We start from the raw sequence: 21,161 nt of genomic DNA, 5'->3' as shown, positions 1-21,161 counted from the left end.
GTTTATTTGTTGATCTCCACCAATGCATTTAGTTCATTAGAAAGTCATTGTTTCCCTTTCTACTACCTATTATCCAGTGCAAGCCCTTGTGAAGGTAAACAGCATATGGTGGCACCAAGTCAGGCTTCTTCCACTGTACAAACACATGTGCTTATGTCAGAGATACTAATATGCCCCTTACCCTTCTCTGACAACCACAGATGCAGTACTTCCTTTGAGGTTTTGATAAAATGGCTTGCAAAGTCAGAGCTATTTCAATCATAAATTTCAGAGGAAAACTCACATCACTCTACAGTTCTGAGTGAAGTCCTTTCCTTTGGCTTTGCTTTTAGCTCGGACTTCCTCTAGGCTGTGAGTGAGATGAGGAAAAATCCGTAACTTAAAATGACAATTGCTTCATAGCTGAAATTAACAATAATGCTACTAGTGACATGATTTTTCTACAGCAGTGGTAGACTACCTATTTTGCAAAGTGCTTTTAGGGTTGACAGTGGTTATCTGGAATCACCATGAGAGAAATTTGGCAAGGAAATATAGCCTACATCTCTCTATTCAATAGCTTCAACTCAGACATTTCTTTCTAATCTAGGAAATTCTGTGATATACTATTTCACAGGGGTAAGCATGAAGCCATGTAAGCAAGCAACAGGTGCTGCTGGGTCAGGGAAGGCAAGCAAGACTAAAAAATGAAGTCTCCAACTGTCCCTGGTTCGCCAGGGCTGCAGAGCCTCTGATGCCTTTGAAACCTTGAGTTGAGACTGAGGGAATCCAAACTCTGAAATCCCTGTCTAATGCTCAGTGCATCCCTGGGTTTTCAGATTCCTGAACCAGTAAAGACTAGTAAAGAACAGCAGTCTTTCTGTTCTGTTCTTTCAATTCAAAATCTAACGTGATCACATGGCCCCTCTACTGTTTTGTGCCACTTTCTCATGAAAGAAGTTCACACCAACCTGGCTCAAATGTGGTTACTCATCTTTCTGTATGTCTCGTTCTCATCTCCAATAGAGATTAAATCCCATTGGTTTGCCTAGTTTTAAAATCTTGACTGTCTGCTGATCTTGAACAAAGAATCTTGAATTATTCATTGCCAAGACTTGGCAAAATATTTTTTTCTTTTGCTTTGACTTTTGCAGTTCTTCTAGAGTCTTTTAGTTCTTCTGCTTTTAATAAGATTTGTGTGATCAAAATTATGTTCTGCCTTCTGGCCTGGATTTCTTTTCTAGATCTGGTCTTCCACAGAGCTGACAGGAGATAAAACACATAAATAAAGTGTCTTTCATGGAAATTAAAGAAAATAGAATCAGGTTTTCCTGCATACAAAAAGCAATCTTCTGCTTGTTTGTTCCCTCCTGAGTGGTCTTGGAAAGGCTACTTCGTTTTCATTGAATCTAAAATAAGTTCAGAGGGACATGAATCAATCTCTTGGTATTTTCCACCTGAAAATAGAGCTTTCTTTACCACTGTATTTTGAAAAAGCTTTTGAAAGTTTTTACTTCTGTGCCATTTAAGAAAAATAGCTTTTGAGATTTGGTGGCTTACACAGAACAAAATTATCGTCCTCTGAACCATTCTTAATATGGATTTTTACCTCACTCAGTCTGTCCTGGTAATCTGGAGTGGGAGCTTTCCTCCCTGGAACAGTTCCTCTGTTTTACTGTAGTCCAGATTCTAATAGCATGACCATTTCCACACCTTTGTCAGTAATCCTATTTTCTTCAGCTTTCTCCTTATTTTTGGAGTCAGATTGTTTAACATGTTTAAAAATGTTAAAATACACACTTCTGCTGTGCCTGTGGTGCATGTCAGTCTGAGGATACTGTTATAATAAAGCTCATACAATTTTAACAGTGTTTGAACAGAATTTGGTTTTAAACTTGATTCTTTTTCTTTGAATCTGTAACTATATTTTTTATACTAGCTTTAAAATTACTTTTATTTGTGTTCCAGTCTGTAATATTAGTTGCCAATACTTCTTCCCCTCTCTGTGTATGTTTACAAAACGCACAGTCATTATGTTAGGTCATCTTTAATGCCTCCCTTTAAACTCCAGGAAAAAATGAGATAAAAATTAAAAACACATTTCTGAAAAAAAAATATCAAAACAGCAGGACTATTTTGAGAGGCGTATTTCTAGAGATGCAACATCTGTAAAAATGTAAAGGAAAAAGAATCAATAGAAAACACATATGGTTTATGTTTGGAATTTGAAGAAAAGAATGTGTTGTGAGATAGACAGCGCCTTTTCCTTCTGATTTTTTATTAGAGTGCTGTAAGAGATAAAGCACTTAGAGTTTTAGGTTAAGAAACTTTGGAAGGTAGACAGACATTCTCTACATAGTCTTTACTTGAAGTGGTACAGGTGGATGTCTACATCAGGATGCAGAATTAGTTCAAGTGAAATAACTCCTTTTTCTTACAGCCTGTTTATGTAGCTGAAAAGGACTTTGAAATACAGGAGAAGCTAGAAGCTGAAAAACCTTATTTAAGTAGTAGGTTTTTTTTTCTCAGAAGTTTCTTGGGAAAAAACAGAAGTAGAATTTTTTCACCTTAACCATCTGTATTGGAATGTATTTTCAGAACTCTATGTTTCATTTTATTTTTCCAAAGGCAGCTACTGAAATAACATCACTGAAATTTATTCTTGTCTCTGTTCTGAACATAAAAAAATAAAAGGGGACACATACAGAGATTTGTCTTGGGAAGACATTTCATAGAACGATAGAATCTTAGAATCATTAGATTGGAAAAGATCTTTGAGATCATCGAATCCAACCATACCTGTCCACTACTAAATCATGTCACGAAGCACCTCATCTACCCACTTTTTAAATACCTCCAGGGATGGTGACTCAATTATTTGAATTACGGCATTCTCCACTTGTGAAATTCTTGCACAGCGTAGTCTAGACATGTAAAATTCCAGTTCTCTGTAATGTAGGCTTAGAAGAGCAGCTTTGCTGTTGGAGTGGAGCTTTAGGAAGTGTCAGGCTTTTCTGCTGAGGCCTTTTACTAATAACATATTAAAATAATGTAATTAAATATTTTTTTGTAGTAACAGCAAGATGATTCTTATTTGTCAGTGAGGCAGCCTGCCACCACTGCATTCACTATTCCATACGAAAGGAGGGACCTTAAAAGTAGTAACACAAAGATGGGCTACTGTTTAGAACAAACTCAGATCTGTTACCAGGGGTATTGGAAGAGAGAGGTTTGTTCCCCACGTACCTCACCCGGTCTATGTGTGGCCTATGCACTGGAAGAAACTTTGTTCAACAAATTCCTGACACATAGTGCACTTGGAGAATTGAGCCTGGAAACTCCCCAAAGCTCTCGATCTAGAGGCCAGCTGGCAGCTGAAAAAATTCAGTGGAAATGAATAATAAATAAATACAAACAGAATAAAAATAAATATAGACAAATAAGATAGCAAGGCCATGCTCTCCCTCAGTCTTCTTGTGTAGGCTGTTCATGATACTGTGTAGTGAGCAATGCATTTCAAGCAGGGTGAGCAGGCTGTAAGTGCCCCAAGGAACTTGCATTCAAAGGAGGGATATGAAGACAGAGGCAGGGAAGACAAATGCTAGCAATAACAGGAAGGAACAACACATTTAGGAGTTTCAGCTGACTTACAGGCCATGTGAGCAGATGATTTTAGTGGCAAATCTTGGAGATGAGAGGGAAAGACCTGCTTTGTCTCATGAAGGACATATCAGACCTAGAGTTGGGTTGAGATAGACAGAAAAGTGATTGTGTGAGAAAATAATGGAGAAGCAGGCAGTGCTGAACACCATGCTCAATGCTAGGTGTCACTACCAGCCCACCTCAGCTGCATGCATCTTTGAGGCTTATGCAGCCTCCTCCTCTGCTTTTGCTCTTGCCCTCTATGGAGGATGTAGGGGTGAAAAGAAGGGCTGATGGCCAGGTTGCTACTTCCAGGCAGAAATTGTGCCTTCCCCATTCCATCAAAAGATTTTGATCTCAAGAGGTTCAGAGAAAACTCCTGTCGAAAATCTAGAAGACATGGCACAGGTCCTCCTTAACCAAAGGGAGCCACGTAGATGATGCTCTTGCTTAAAGATCTCAGATTTCTGAGCACAAGCACAAGCCTTGTAAGCACTCAGTGTGCACCCTCAGTGTGTCTGCTGGCAGTGTCTGCAGGACGCCAACAGCCACTGAAATGCAGTCTTGTGTCCTCTCCACCAGCTGTTGAATGGAACAAAACCACACTGTAAAAATACTCTGTGGTGTAATGGGGAATTGCTATGCCAAACCTGATGTCCATCACCATGAGTCTTGTCAATGCCACTTATACAAACAGATAGAGGAGCCAATCCACCATGGGAGTTGCTTTTATGTTACCCTAACAGTTTAATAAAGCTGAAGTTTTATTTTGCATCATACCACCACATCAGCCAGAGGGGTAATTGAATGTGTTTGCCTCATTATCAAGAAAATCAGACTGGAGAGTCACTGTAGCAGGGTTAACAGGTAACTGAGAAACAAAGGAAATTAATTCTGCATCACAGCAAGTATTTGAATAGCACCACTCTCCTTAAGGAATACAACCACTCATTACCATGTGTGAACAAAACCCTTCCAAATCAAAGCAGAGATACTGATATGTAAGCTACTCGATATTCAGCTCTCATTAGAGTCCAAATTAGTGAGAACCCATTTATTTGATGCCCTAGTGCACAGCAAGACACTTCTAAATGAATAATTGCTAAAGGAACAATCAGAAGCATCATTTTTGCAGATTACTGTTCTTTCTTCACAAGTCTCTGAAAGTAGGGTGTTAATAATAATTTGAACGCGTACTATAAGGCCATAAACATATTTCCAAATTACACTTAAAATGGTTCCTAGCCATTGGTAAACTTCAATGAATTACAGTTTTGTTGTTAATGTATCTATAAGCCTACATTTGAGAGGGAATAATATTAAGAGCAACCTAGAGCAAAGTATTCTGGTAAGAAACAATGAGTTTTCACCCTGTTCTTTCCCCTTTCATTTCCCAGAAGTGTCATGACTTATACTTTACGTCTTCTGACTGTAATTCTTGTCTGTAAGAAAATGATAGTAACCATTCAGTGGCAGCCTCTGGCTTTCTCCCTTTATAGAATCTTTTCTTATATGAGTCATTAGCTGCAGTTCTGAATGGTGGTAACTTGTTTTCCGGACCTGCCTAGGCTACTAGGCATGAGAGCGCCACGTGAAGGAATTTGCAGGTACAGATTTACAGTGCCATTGGCTGAAAGCTATGAAATCCAGTCAAAACTACATTTTAGGATATTTTTCCTCTGTACTCAAATCACTTATACCTAAGTGCCACTCACCTTAGCAGTACTTATTTTCATTTAAACTCTTCATACTAATGGGAGTCCCATTCTTTACGCTGTCAGAATAGATAAAAATGTGGAAGAGACCACGGAGATAAAAAGAAGAGTTTTGACTGTTGATCATTGATCCCAGCCTCCTTCTGCCACCTCATCAATCCTTCTCCCTTTCTTTCTTAGTTTCTTCCTTGTCTCTATGTACTAGGAATGCTTAAGGATCAACATTTGTATTCCAATTAGGACCTGCAAAAGGGATCTCCGGAGTAAAGACTTTAAATCACTTGAATAGCTAAGAAATTCTTTGGCATGCCTGCTGTTAGTTCTAAGGCAAAGCCATCCAGCTCTGAGTAGCTGTCCATTAAAGGGCTTAATATTGTAGATGGAAGAATATTCACAGAGAAATTATCTCCAACACCCATCCCCTTTCTTGGGTTATGCTTCCTGATGAAGAGTGAAGTGCAAGGCAATGGAAAGACATGCTGTGAAACCTGAATTACGTTGTCAGTGGCGCTTTCAGTGCTGACAGAAAGAAGCCTAAAGCCTTTTCCTGAAATGTGTTCCTGGCTCCAGCACTCAGCTGCAGGTCCAAAGAAACCTTGCTGAGAAAATGCTTGATGTAAATGGAAATGAACACTGGCAGAGAGGTGAGCAAACTCAGTGGATTCAGTCTGGTTAATCTGACTCTCTCCTGTTAACAGTTACTGAGTGTGACTGTCTTTCCTGTCCAGAGCTTTCTCCATAAAGGAATTTCCTGACTGATGGTCGTTTCAAGCAGTTGTGTCCTTTACATTTCCTATGTACATGCAACGCTAGCTGAAGAAATTGCAAAGCATTCTCAGCCCATATAACACATAGTTGTTCACTGCGTGGATTTGCCATGTAGTCCATTTGATACTAAAAAACAGCTATTCATAGCTCACTCGTAATAAACTAGTTAGTTTCTGTAAAGCTGATTAGAATGTGACAGGAACAGCATGTTTTAAAAAATGACAGTGCTTGAAAAAAACTGCTTTATGGATTCATTCTTCCTGTGAGAGATGGATGGAAAATAAGTATTAGTGTTGGGGCAGAGCTCAGCTCAAGCTGTGTTTGCAAGGTCCACGCTAAACATGTAGAAACAGACTGCTGCTATGTTTAACTGCAGTCAGCCCTTATAGGCTTAGTTTTGCTTGTTTTTCTATAAGCAGCATGGACTGTTACAGCACAAGAGACATCAGTACGAAGTAACAGTATGAATAGCCATAGCCGACTTGCATTACCTTTGCTAAAGTTTACACTGGTCTTCCCAGACCTCTTAATCAGATTAAGGCGAATTTGTGTGTTTCTTTTCTTGCAATTGTATGTTTAATTTCAAAGTAGCCTTAATGACACATCTCTAGGGACTTGGAGAGCCAGCCTGGAGAATACAGGGTTTTTATTTCAGCTCTGTTATGGGTTTTTGTTGCGACTAGGGGCTTATTACTCAAACTGTCTGTCTTAACTTCTGTGATAGAGGAATACTAAAACTACTTTCCTGATGCATTGAAGTGCTGTAAGACAAATGCTTGTAAGATGCTCAGGAAAGAGTTTGAAGGTGCATAGAAATAAAATCCATAAAATAAATCAGGTGCCAGTACAATAGTACAGAAATGAGGATCTCCAACAAAATTCCTTTTGAAAGGAAGTACAAAGGCAACAAATACATGTTGATGTAGTCAGTCCAAGCACTACTGGGGGGAGTTGATAGCTGAATAAAAGTGACACTGGTTATGACTCTGCATTCAAAATAATTTTCCTAAGTGGGAGTATCATGTATCTGATTTACCAAGATAGACACCCTGAGAAATAGTTTGTATTCTTCCTCAGCTATGTAACTCAGTCCATTGAAAGACGCTACTTTTTGTCTGTAAACTATGCCTCACTATGACAGACTACTTTATTTTAGCAAAAATTCAGAAGGTACCTCAGTGATATTTGTGGTGTTCAAGTGCTCAGAAGAATCAAGGGAGTTTCGTAAGAAAGAGTATTACACAGAAATTTTTGTATAAGACAAACATTGCAAATGGCGGGTATATGTTTAATTAGGATGAATAACATGCATAGTTAGCAGACAAAAGAATAGGCAACTTTAGGGCCACAGTCTGAAAGAAAGTTTGAGACCTACAAGCTGGAGAAGGACTTTTTTCATTGATACTCAAGTTAGCCTGACAAAAATCTCACCTACAAACCTGTTTTGCAAGTCTTTTTAGATCATTAAGGCTTCAGCACAGATGTTAGTGAGGTTTATTCTCATTACTGATTAAACCATAGTGATTGAGTTAGTCGGTGTTAATTACCTTGCCTGTATTTGTTTTGTGTGGTGTAGTGAGCAAGTGTCATAGGTGCAACAGGTAACCACAAACTGCAAGTAGGAGACTTGTCGATAATGTTGTATCACTCTGCATCTAACAGCATTTTAGAGGTTTCTTTAAGAAAATACTGAACTGGAATATTCTGCCTGTCCTGACTGGGATTGCTGGGTGTACTTTTTAAAGCATAAGTCACTTGAAACGTAACTCAGCAGACTGTCGGCTGAGCAGTAATTCTTCAGTGGGTAAAGTAACTGGGGCAGAGTCTAAATGGCTGCACACTCTTTTGAACACAAGCCTGTCATTCCAGGGTGGAAACTGCCTCCCACTGCAAAGACTAGCTCAAGCAAAAGAGAGTAACTTACATATACAGCCCGCCAACCAAGTTGATTTTGATTAAATACTTAACACTATATTGCGGAACATGTTGCAAACCTGGCAAGTCAAGGATTGCAAACACCAAGCACGAGAGGTTATAAACCAATAACGATACATAATAACCTCAAGTGCTGTTATCATCTGACACCAGAAGAAGATTGGTTTATGCAAGTAATAACAAAATGTACATTTTTTTTCCATTGAAAACATAGGGTAAAACATACAGTCTCCACATCAAAGATCAGATCATATAATAATTAAATTATATGCCTCTGTGTGTTTCTGTGATGTTTTATGGCACTTGTGTCTTTTCTTGTCTGCCTGTCTCGTCAGGACTTTGTCTAAGTTAGCAGTCCCAGTAAGCTATTAATTTTGTATTGCAGTTTTTAAGCAGCTGACACCAGTGCCTCTGGAAGAAAGCTAGACAGGTGTATGAGTTGGACACTGTGCCAGTCTGCCTATGGATAAAGATAAATAAAAAAGAATATTGTTTGACGGGATGATGTGTGCTTTTTCATTTTGTAAAATAAAACTCTCCTAAGGGTGCTGAAAATCTTCCAGGTTTAGACCCTTCTGAAGAGCTTATTTCCACTAGCAGCTGTGGGGTAGAGAAAGCACACTTTAAAGGCATGTTTCTGGAACATTAACAAGAAGAATGTTAGGTTTTAGTACAGCATAAACACACAACAGTGTATGTGAAGTACAGCATGTACATACTGAAATGTTGCTGTCATTTGCACTCCAAAATAAGTAATTATATTTGAGTGATGTTTTTGTCTGTCAAGCTTGTTTTATCTGGACACTACCACCAAGCTGAATATTTTTATGTTGCAATTCAAACACCTATGAAATCATGTAATAGAATTAGAACCTGCAGTTAATAAATAGAAAGGTTTGTATTAGTAGGGCTCCATACAGAAAATTTCTCTTCCCTCACCAAATCTTGTAGATCCTTTATCACTCTTCTATTCATCTGGAGGTTTCTTGCAATCATATCAGTCTATTTCAGTATTGTTATGTGGGATGCTGACCTAAAGTTAATTCAATTAGATTCTTTTAAAAAATACCCAAAACTTATTTTGTGAGGTTGCCCAAAAAAAATAATAAAAAAAATCTAGTATTTCTGGCATGTAAATATGATTTCTTTATTCATGGTGTACTCAGATGAAGCAAGACAAGGCATCTCAAAATTGCATCAGTGTAACCTTATACTCCTCAAGAGAAAGAATAAAATTTGCATTCTGTTTTCATATGCCATATTTGGATTCCAAAGACTTTTTGCTGTATTTCTTCAAGAAACTTGCTCATCAAAGAAGAACACCAAATGCCTACTCTCTATAGATGCAGATATAGAAGTGATCTATGTTTCTTCAATTTCAGAAGTGATTTAGAAAGGAAAACTCTGACCTAATCTGCCATAAAGTTGCTCCATAGAACAATTTTAACTTTGGAAGCCTTCAGTTTAGCAGTATTCACAAAGGTAAACCAGAATGAAATGTCAACATTTCAGTGGCCTGAAAGTCTGTCTCTTCGGGAATATCATCAGCAATTTTCCCATTCAGATAACAATCTTCTCCATCCCAGTGTTCTTTCTATGCATTTCCCACATATCTTAATATACCGTTATAGTTAAATTACATACTGACACTACACATTTGTCACTCTTTATCCTGTTTTTCTTTAGGTAAAATGTTCCTTAGTTAATTTTTTACACGTCATTCGTAAAGTTCCAATAGGACACTGCAAATTCTTAATGCAATTGTTGTCAATGCCTTTTAAGCTGTTGAAGTTATAGGGCATATTTTTAGAATCTTGTCTCACAAATGCTTATTTGCTTGGACAGATATAAAAAGGGGATGTGCATGAAAAATCTTGGAATGCCAGATTCATCAGCTAGTAAGGAAAAACAGTATATGTCCCTATAAATCTTGCCTCCCTTATGAAGCATCATGTGAGCACGCCTATTGACTTCAGACATACACCATTAGTAAACGCAGCCTACCCACACAATGGCATGGGCCTGGGTCTTTGATAGGGGGATGGCATTTGTAAATAATTTCTGCAAATTCAAGTCTGAAGTACATAGAAAAATGTTTGTGTCCCTTCAGCTACTATGCCTCTAAGAGTTACATTTCTCCTCTGTTGCATCCTGTATTCCTCGCATATAGGTTGATATCCTGCATTCTAACACCTTATACTAATCTGAAACATACTTCCAGAGGCCAGTGTGGTTTAATATCTTTATCAATGATCTAGATGAGGGGATTGGGTGCACCCTGAGTGAGCGTGCAGATGACACCAAATTGGGACAAAATGTCCATCTATTTGTGGGCAGGAAGGTTCTGCAAAGGATCTGGACAGGGTGGATCGATGGGCTGAGGCTGATTGTACGAAATTCAAAAAGGCGAAGTGCTGTGGTTTGCACTTCAGTCACAACAACACCATTCAACACTACAGATTTGGGGAAGTGTGGCTGGGAAGCTGACTGGTGGAAAAGGACCTGGGGATGCTGGTCAACAGCCAGCTGAACATGAAGCACTGGAAAAAGCTGCCCAAGGAAGTGGTGGAGTCATCATTCCTGGAGGTGTTAAAAAAATGTAGATGTGGCACTTCAGGGCATGTCCTGCAGGCACATTGGAATAGTGTTGATGGATAGGCTTGATGATCCTAGAGGTCCTTTCCAACATTTATGATCCTATGATTCCCTGAAACTTATTTCTTTGTTTTTTCTTTTATTTTTTTCCTTAGGACAACACAGTATTTCCAGCTGTGATTCATGTTTTATTGCTCAATCTGTGTAGCTTTATTTCTTTCCCATGTCTCTTCCCCTCTCACCTTCACCTACAATTCAAAACCACTGGGAACAGCAGCCTGAGAGACACCGCAGCTTCTATTACCTGATTACTTGCTAGCACCATCACTGAGAGTCTCCAAAAGCAAAAGACTCATTGTCAAGACTAACTGGGCCAAGGCATTGTTTTTGCTTCTTCTCAGGTCTGCTGAGTAACGTGTTAATTTGCAGAAGGATTTCTGCCCTAAGTATGTTTATCAAGCAACTTACAGCGGATGAACAAGATGAGCTATCACACATGTATTATATTTCTGTGATGTGAGGGAGAAGGGGACAGGATGTCACAGTGAACAGGCCCATCCCTGCTCCCTACTTCCACTGCCTCCACCTCTGCCTCTCTCAGGTATTGAGGAAGTACTCCAGTGTGTCATAAACGTCACCCAAGTCAGGTGAGAGCAGAATGCTGCACACAGGCAGAATTTTGCATAAATTTATGGTTTCAGTGGATGAACACATCCCAAATCTGCTTAGAGCTTTAAATGCTCTCATTTTTGATCATGGCTCTCCTGGCATCTTTGAGGTGCAGTGCAGTACAACCTCACAGTGATGAGAGCTCATTATGGCTTTTACTTAGAGGCTGAGCTACATAGACATGATTGGCTTCCTGTGGCTTTTAAAGCAGTGAAAAAAGATGTTCCCAGAATTTCTTTGGAAAGACATACCTGGTGTCCTCTATGGTTTTGCAATTTGGGGATATTTATGTATTACTCTCTTTGCAGGAAGAACTGCCATAGAGAAGTCCTGAATCAGGACCAACTGACAGATAAACTGGCCTCAAAATATGCTGTAGATGAGAAAGGTGCTGAGATACACCCTGATGGAAAAGTAAATCACTGAGACATATTACTTGGGGATTTGGTTGCATTTGCGTTGTTTTTCTAGTCTCCAGTGTGCACTGCACATGTTAGAAATAGAACAGAAAGAAAGCTAATGTGTCAAAATGACAGCAGTAGTAGAACTTGTCAAATATGTGAAGCTCTTGGTGTTTGTTTTAAAAGAGTGCAAACTATTACCTGTGAATGTTTTCCATAATAATTTCCTTGGGGGGTTCACAGTCCATTTTAGGAATTTGTGTTGAAAGGGTGTATTCTATATTACGGATAAGAAGTATCCCAGTGAAGCTTATGTGAATGCACATTTACATACACGCAAGCTCATATCATTACACATTCACAAACAATTCTGGCCATATCCATACCACACATGTTGGGACACTCCGCAGATGCTTTAAAGACCTGACAGGATTGTATTTGTTGGAATAGCATAAAAATATCCTACTCTAGTACACGGGATACCAGTTGCCAAAGCACTCTTGCTGATATATTACTGTGCTAGGCATGGGTCTTCTCTTCAAGCTCATACCAGCTTCAGATGCTGCTCGTTCAGGACCACAGCAACATATTTCCTGTGCCTAAGAACACCTTGTGATTAAGAATGAAGACTTCTCTTTGTGGGATCAGTGGTATGCACTGATTCTTCCAGTTGTAGTATTTCCACCTATTTAAAGCAAGCCCAGTGACACGAATTGGTGTATAATATTGACATGTATGGCTAAAACCACTTGAACCTTAAGTTAAACTATCCTGTAGCAAACTAGGCTATCTATCTCACATATTCCTAAAACATCTTTTTTTTTTTTTTTTTTTTTTTTTTTTTTTTCTGCAGCTTGGAGGAGAATGGGATGAGGTTTGCAGGTACATAAACAGAAATCAGGCATTCACTGGCAATCTTCAAAACTGTCTCCAAATGTGCACTGCATGCTTGCTACGTGACTATGTTATAACGGTAGAAGAATGAGGAAGGGATGAACTTTTATTCATTCTATGGAACAGTATAGGTCCTTTTTTTAAAATCCACCTTTTCATAATAATAGTAAGTGAGGGGCAAAGAACAACACACAGAGCAACAGCTTGGTTTTTTAACATGTCTGGATCCAATGTCTGAAATACACAGAAATGTGCTTAAAGATCTTGGAAGAAGACTATGATGTATAATTAATTAAGAATGCCGTTTTTCAACTCAGTTGCTGTTTTATTCTCAGTCAATGTACAGTAGATGGAAAATGCCCACATCTGTGCACACCAGATGTGTCCAAGTATAGTTTTGAGGTTTCGCTGTACAACCTCATAACTTAACTTCAGAAACTGTTTAAAAAATGAGTACAAATTTCAGGTTTAACTTCAGTTACTTCAGCATTAATGCGTGTATTTTACAGGTATGTAAGAAAGCAGAGCTGGTGCTTTCTAACTCTTCGTCTCTCCTTCAACGTATGAGGCGGGAATACTCCTAGTACAAATGAACATTTTAAGGCACAACCTGTATTCAGATCTTGCTCCAGGATATCGACCAGATATACAAGCAAGTGCCCTATAAAATTAGCACTAATGTCCTTAATCACTTTAAAACCAAGCAGAAGAAAGACAGCAAAAGCAGAAACAACTGATGCTCTGGTGTCCAGACCCAGATAAGATGAATGCAGGAAGAGCTTGTTTTCTTGGTTTTTAGTTGCGCAGTCTTTTTTTTTCATTTTCTATTATGGGAAGTAAAGAACTCTTTGTAGAGATGCATGTAAACATATTTTAAGTAGCCTAATCCACCACTTTATTTGAAAAAAAAAAACCCACAGTCCATTAGAGGATTCAAAAATCTGAGGAGATTAAAATTTTAGATTTTTTTTTCTGGAAAAATAATAATTTAAACACACAGTTTAAGTTTATTCTCGTGTCTTCACCCATGTATTTGCACATTGCTTGTCTTGGAAGAAACTGAGCCTGTGCCTATCTGCAAAATGGCTGTGAGGCAATCAACCTTATCTTATGTTTGGCTTAGCTGCAGTCCTGTGCAGGAAGGACAGTTCCCACCTCTTGGAACTGCACTGGCAAACCTGGGGGGAAATAGATGCATCTTCTTCCTCCTCCAGTCTCACCTAATCAGCAAACCATTTATCTTCTGGTTTTATTTTAAGCGTTCTGCATTCTTCTGAAGAGCAATCCAGTAATTCTGCCTGTTGGGGTTTTTTTACCTTTTTTTTCTTTGTTTTTGAGCTAATGCTTGGGCTGAAAATTTGCAATAACATTTGCTGAGAAAATGCAAAGGGAACTCTTCAAAGCTAAACAGCTGTTTTACTCTCAGTCTTTCATTAAACAGACACTTTTGTCAGCATTCAGTGACTGGATATCACTTTTATAGGTGCTAAAATCGGAAGAGAAAAAAATCTGGTTTGCTTTATCTTCCTTCATATATGATTATTCTAGATGTCAGTGTTTTTATTTCTTTATTCAAGACATATTTTTTCCTCCTGAAACTGAAATTGGGGTTTATTTTCTACTCATCCTGGAGTAAAGAAGGAATAATTGCTTAAGTTTTGGTTTCCTTCATTCAATACACAAAAAGCAGGCTTTTGCTTTTTGCTTCAGAGACACAAGTTCACTGCCATAAAAAAAGGTGTACATCTCTTTCTGCTCTTGCTGTTAAAGAGGTAAGAAAATAAAGTCAAACTTATTGACATTAACAAATGAAAAAACAATCCTTCTCCATAAATTTCTGTCCAGAGTCAAACAGTTAATGTAATCCAAAGACTACGTTATTCACAGAATTTCAATAGAGCCACATTGTTCTCAGATAAAGTTTTTCTGTTTCTATATGACCTCCTTTATGTAAAGCCAGGTCTTCTATTGTGTTCTGCCAGTCAAGCGGTACAAAATGTCTGGAAAACAGCCAGTCATCGTCTGGGGAGCTTTTATCCTCATCCTAGCACCTGTACTTGGCTCCAGTGCAGAAGCAAGTTGTGGTAGCTTAGCCAGAGACAGCAATCTCCTGTTTCCAGACAGAGGCAATTACAAGTCATATGCTGCCTTGCGATGTGTCGGGTAATGGGAAATGGCAGACAGGTGGCACAAGGTTTACAATTTCCCAGCTGAAGCACTGAGTAAAATGCAGTAAAACTGTGTTTAATGAATTATGTGCTTTGCAGGTAGAGAGATAGCTCTTAACATGTGATGGAACCTTTCAAGGAATGAGTAAATGAGTAAATATTTGTATTTTTCTGAACTTGTTTATATCTTCTTTTAATTGTTATTCTGAGTTAGTTCGGTGAAAACCCAGATATGTGAATCTTTTCCTTGCAGAGGATGTTCTTAAAGAAAACCTTTTCATCTCTAGAAGACCCATATCGGGATTCCTTGTGGATTTGCTTTTCTAGCTTTCCTGGTGTCTCCAGGAACCTGCAGAGGTAATCAGAAAAGTAGCACCTGCAACCCCAGTTTTTTTTCGTGCAGGGTGCTTGGGTTCGGTAATATCAGAATTTCTGCCAATTTCTCACATAGTCCACTAAGTGATCGACTGAGGGCCTGGGAGCATAAAAAACTGCTCTTAGAAGAAGACTGACAGCTTGATTTCAAGAACCACACTACGAACAAATAGTTACAATGGAAGTTGCTAGAAGATTTTCATACAGATTCTTGTCTATTTCTACATATCTTTGTTAGTGGCAGTTCTATCTTTTCCTGAGAGTGAAACACAATATGCTAGCAGCTTTGTTCAGACTTGAGACAGTAGACTGTCTTTGTGCCTCTAGAACAGCTGTTTCAAAGCGTTTTAAACCACTGGGCTGCTGCCAGACCTCAGTGTTTTTCTGGATCCCAATCTACATTTTTCAAATTTTTAATTGAAAACCATCTAATATACTTCTGCAAACAGCTCACCACAAATTTAGGCCAGTGTTCCAGTGGAAATATTGAACAGGAAAGAACGATATTCTGTGGATCTCTGCATTGAAATGCTTTTGGTAAATGAAATAAATACTATGGAAACTGATGATTCTTTGCATCACCGTCCTATTTTATCCTTTGTAGGAGAGACAAACTGGATCATAGCATTTTCGGTGTAACTGTGACAATGGCAGCAGATTAGCTTAATAAAATTAGTATGAATATTGCCGATTTATATGTATGCAATAATATCACTGTTGCACACACTGCGTTCCATGAGTTGCTCTAAAGTCTGGCCTCAGGATATCCAGAACAATGATGAAATTTGAATGCAATCTTTTTAATGACATTGTCAATGAAAAGCTAGTGACTAGCACCTGGGTGACCAGCACATTGCAGGAAGGCAGATTCTTTAGAGACTTGTCGCACTACTTCACACTTCTTAAGAATATAGAAGAGTTCAGACTTGATTGATGTTCTCCTCCTGCAGGTAGTTAAAAACAAGAGCTAAATATGAGTTTTTCTTTGCAGATGCAGGGAAGAGTGAAATATGAGAAGGTATGGCATTTCAGCTCTCACTGTTAACAGGATCTGTACTCCCAAGTCATTAGAAGTGAATCCTACTGGCACATGCCCTGAGCAGCTGAAAGAAAAGTGTTGGAGCGGTCTGAGATGTATTTTAGATCAGAATGTTTAAAAACTGGCAGTAAAAGCAAGTAATGCTAATTGCACAGTGAGTTTTGCCAAGGTTGCAGGAAAACTCCCAGTGCCTGTTTCAGCAAATACCATCAAGACAAATAATCAACAACTGGATTGCATAAATAGTTTAACATTGTGTTATGTTAATAATGCCATTTACTGGAACTAAAGTGGCCTGTCTGTTTGCCTGTCTCTTTGTAGAACGTCTATGCTGATTGTGGGAAACAGGAGGCAAATTTACACCATAAAGAAGCACAGAATTTTCCACTGTTATATTCATGTGTAAACCCTGCCATTCTTACTTTCTGCCTCTGTGCTTTCTGTTCCACTTCCACTGTTTTCAGCGACCCAGAGAAATGTATACAGCCTTTGTCCTCCCCACAGCTCCATATGAAGTGCAAATATGACATGTAGCTGCTTTCCTGATAAAAAGAGTAGTGTGAAAGCAGTTTAGGAAGGTAAATAAAAAAGAACTGAAACAATCTCCATCCCTGATGGCTCTTTCAGAAGGTGTAAATTCAGTTTTGCCATCGTTGGCAGGGATTACAGCCCTGTGCAGAGCAAAGTTCCTGAATTTTTTGCCCAGTGGAGTATGGGCAAGTCACTTGGTTTACTTTAGCCTGGGTTTCTCTGTAAAACTAACGCATGCAACGGGTGGGCAACACAGTTAGTTCTTTTGCCACTATGACAGTAAGTCATAGAGTAGCTTCAAATAATGAATCATTCCTCCAGTGTTTACTTTAATCACTATGATAAATCACTCCAAATAGAGAAACAATAAAAAGATTTAACAAAATATGAAAATCTAGTAGATGTGTAATATCGAATAACCTGTGGTAATCTTGTCACTTGAGTTGTATTACCTTCAAGTCTTTTATTTGTCATACTAGTTCTCTGTTGACCTCTTTGCTATGTCTCATTTGAATCTCATTGCTGTCTCTCTTGTTTATCCATGTACCATCATCTGTGGCGATTCATGAAGAATAGTTTTGTCCAGCATTGTTTGTAGTTATATTATTTCCAGTGTTTAATGTTTTACCTTGCTTACAGATTAAGTCAAATGTTTTGCATTGGTGTTTCTGGTTTTGGAGATCTGTACTATATGTAACACCTCCAGTGATTTTAAATAAAGCGAAATAGAATAGCCTCATTCTGTCCTTTCTTATGTGACAGTCACAATGGCTGAAAAGTAACCAGATAATTATCTTTTGAAATAACCAAAGTTATCCTTAGTGATTGTTATTGCCACCAGCTGATCTCACTTCCATTGTACATCTTCTGTTCCTGTAGAGGCAACCTCTAGAGAGGTAATAGAATTTCAAGAAAGGTAAAGGGGGTAGGGGGCTTGGGAAGGGTTGATAAAACCAGAAAAAAATATGCTTAATGCCTTTAACTGTTCTATTCAATAATGCTATGACTTATTTCTCCTGTAGCAGCAACAACAAAATAAAAAAGTTTGTTTCCTGAGCCTCTAATCTTTGCCTTTCACTGGTGTGCCTTCCTTCTGAGAGTCTGAGAATAGGGTAGACTGTGGCATTTGGACTTGCATCAAATATAATTGCCAGTCAATTGTATTTGCTGTTTGATGGGTATTTCTCCTGCTAAAGAGTGTAAGAGGAGTGATTTCTCTCCAGTGAGAAGCTACTTTCATCCGATATTTGTTGTGGTCACTGTTATAACATCTCCCATAGCACTTTTCTCTCTGTGTTTTCTGTAAATAGGCTTCTTACTTGCAACCTAGGATAGGTCAGAAAAGCATTGAACTCAATCCTGGTTTTGATGCAATCAAGAAGGAACATAGTTAGAACATCTATCGACATTGCCAGTGCTGTGGTTGTTCTGGAGCTATTTACAACTAACTTCACTCAGAGGAAGACCTTGCAAAGAGTCTCCAGTATATACTTTGCTGGTGTTTCTTAGGATTTCTGTTAAGTTGTTATCGGCAGAAATTAAGGTGACTGGGAAGCTAGTTTTTCAAGAAGAAAATTAATTCATACTAATATGTGTTTTTAAAAATAAATTGACAAATTAAGCGTTTCGGTCCTAAAATGAATAGTTTGTGTTGACCTCTTAGGAGGCTATTAGACAAGATCTGGGAGCTGTGTCCAAGCAATACAAAGCAAGGCTCAGCAATGGACTTCACAAGGCAGCTCCGTCATTTTTTGACCACAGGATTCCTCATTCACGAAGAGCTATATCAATCCAGGGCCAGACAACTGATGGTGATACTCTGCTCTTTTGCTCCAGGAATCTCCCAGCACTGCAGAGGTCATTCTATGGCAGATTGTGCTTCCTTTGCCATTCCTGTGATCATTGACTTGCTTTAAGAGGCACACTGCAGGGCAGTCGAAGATGATACAAAAATGGCTGTTGGTGAGGAGATGCACTAAGGCATGAGAAGCAAGGGGAGGTACAAAGACTAGATGGTACAAAAAGCCAGTTTAGGGGGTTTGGGAAGAGTAAGTCAAAACATTACCCTAGGTTATCTTTTTTTACCTTCTAGTCTCCTGATCTTCCCCCTTCTTCTGATTCCATATATATCTATGAGCATTGGTTCTAGATACCTGTTGGCTCTAGCCCACATTTTTTTCTACTTGCTTGTCTCGCTTATGCTACTTAGAAACCAGTTAAGACAATTTCAATGACTATATAATCATACCAACATTCGCTTCATAACAAAGGTGATCAAAAAAGTCTCTGGGCTGCAGTTATAATCCAGTGCTGGCCTTCCACAGCCCATCTTTCCACAGCCCTTTGTGCAAACTTGTGCTTAACCAGTCTGCCATTAAGTGCATTGCCCTAAAAGCAGGGTGGGGCAGACAGGATTGTAAGTATGTATAATTTCAGGACTGTTCTGTCCCCAAATCCACACTGGTGGAAGTGGGCACTAGCTCTGATTCCCATGCAGTGACACCTCCAGTGCTACAACTGGCCCACACAGAACTGGCCCACAGGTTCAGGGATGAAGATCTCCGCGGCATGTATTTGCATAGGATTTCTCAGCATATGTCCTCCCTCTTAACATATCAAGACCACATCCATCCCCACTTCACCCAGCACAAACACTGGCTTTAATGGCATGTAAGCAACTACTTAACTGTAGCAGATTCTTTTTCTTTATTAATTCATTAGGCTATTGTTGGTAATAGTTCACACCTAGAGTTTTCCACCTGTGTGGAAAATATGTATGACAAAATACAACACCACAAAAGACAGTGATCATCATCTAACAAAGAACACTGAGGCAGAGGTGATGTGACACTGCTTAGTGCCACTAAAGGCAATCATATCTCTTGTGTCATAAGTAGACTGAACACATAGCTTTCTGGTATTGCTTTATTCAGTTCAGACAGAGACAGCCACTCCAGTATATGCTTTGGTATTACATATATTGAACACTGTAGGTTTGATCACAAGCCAGCTGGAAGTCGATTGAAAAACCTCCCACTGATTTCCAGGGCTTTCGAAAAATTCATAGCGGGGAAAGGGTGCAAATGAACCTACTATACATGCACTTCTAGCCTGCTTCAACAGAAAGGGCAGGATTGTATTGGATAGTGGGTTTTTTATGTGACAGCATCAACACTGCAGCAATGTTCATTTTTCTATGTTAATATGTATCATCATTCCATTTAAATTTTCCAATAAGTTTTTAATTAAAATCAAATGTGTTTTCATTGTAGCCAACGCAGTGACTGCATCTGTCTAAGTATGAGAGAGCTTCTGGCCGTTACTAGACTGTTACAATATTCCTGTTACACCAGTATGTGTACATTAAGCTGCTTCTATTGCTTTTTGTGTTCTTGTGGAGGAGGCAAGTATCTATGCAATGTCTATGCTGATTTTTTATCCTCAAAAACAAGGAGGGCTTTTTTTTCCACCCTCACTGATAAGCTTTTGTTACTTGCTGCAGCAAGATATCACTAAGAAGTGGCACTTCAGTAGGATCCTAGAAAGATTAAAATTTTCAGTGGTTAAGAAAGCATCTAGTTTCAGAAGATAGGAAACGCATGTATGTATGTGTTGAGAGAGAGAGAGAGAGAAATCCCCCTGTTTTCATTGATAAATTTTAGGAGAAACTGTTACCCATGAACAGGTCAAGCTACGAAACGATCTCTCTCTGCCTCCAGGATAGCCACTGCCATCTACAATCAAAAATAGTATATAGGAGAGTGAACGTATGGTGTACTCTGTGTTACACGTAACATGAGAAATAGGAAAAACTGTGGTCCTAATAAAACATGTCCACAGAGAGAAGTATTCTATTATTGAGCACTATAACTATGCTAAGCGTGTGCTAAATTAAACAGACCTACCTTGCAGCTGACCCAGATAAGCTCCTTGCATAAAATCACAAAGCAGATATGACTACTGAGCCCAATATATCACAGCCCAACCAGCCCAAGTCTCTAGAGAGAAGGTACAATTACAGTAGATTTCTTCGCATGCAGTATGAGGGGAAGTGACATGCAGTTTCACAGACTGGCATAAATAAAATGGAAATTGGAGCAGAGACTGAAGATGGAAAGGAATGTAAGATGGCAAAGAGGTGAGGATGGTGCAGGTGTTACCATGACAAAAGTAGCTTATAATGAATGTATGCATGGAGGCAGAGGACTAAAGAATGTGTGATAATTCAAGCAATGATGAACTTGAGAGCTAGGTTGTTCCTAACTGTAAACACTGAGTCTCAGGACAAAGTTATGAAGATGATTCTTTTCCAGCACCACTTTTTTTACCTTCACATCCCTTCTAAATGTATTATCAGGCCATCATGATACCTGAGTGAGAGATAAAAGGTTGTACCCATACAGACTTTTTACTCACTTTGATTGCTTTTGAAATAACAGCTGTTGGCAGC

General features: G+C 38.8%; 1 long non-coding RNA gene across 4 annotated transcripts in view; it reads left to right on the top strand.

Annotated features, from left to right (window-relative positions):
• The window catches only part of LOC128850415 (uncharacterized), a 51,705-nt gene extending 34,149 nt beyond the window's left edge, over positions 1-17,556 (top strand). For all 4 annotated transcript variants that reach the window (XR_008447835.1, XR_008447833.1, XR_008447836.1 and 1 more), the window contains 2 exons: positions 15,020-15,123; positions 16,133-17,556. This is a non-coding gene — a long non-coding RNA (uncharacterized LOC128850415). The remainder of the gene's footprint in view (positions 1-15,019; positions 15,124-16,132) is intronic.
• Positions 17,557-21,161: the final 3,605 nt, after the last annotated feature.

This window comes from Cuculus canorus, chromosome Z (assembly GCF_017976375.1).
Source record: "Cuculus canorus isolate bCucCan1 chromosome Z, bCucCan1.pri, whole genome shotgun sequence".
Taxonomy (NCBI): Eukaryota; Metazoa; Chordata; class Aves; order Cuculiformes; family Cuculidae; genus Cuculus; species Cuculus canorus.
Note: the sequence above shows the minus strand (reverse complement) of the source record. Positions and strands in the feature narration are given on the sequence as shown.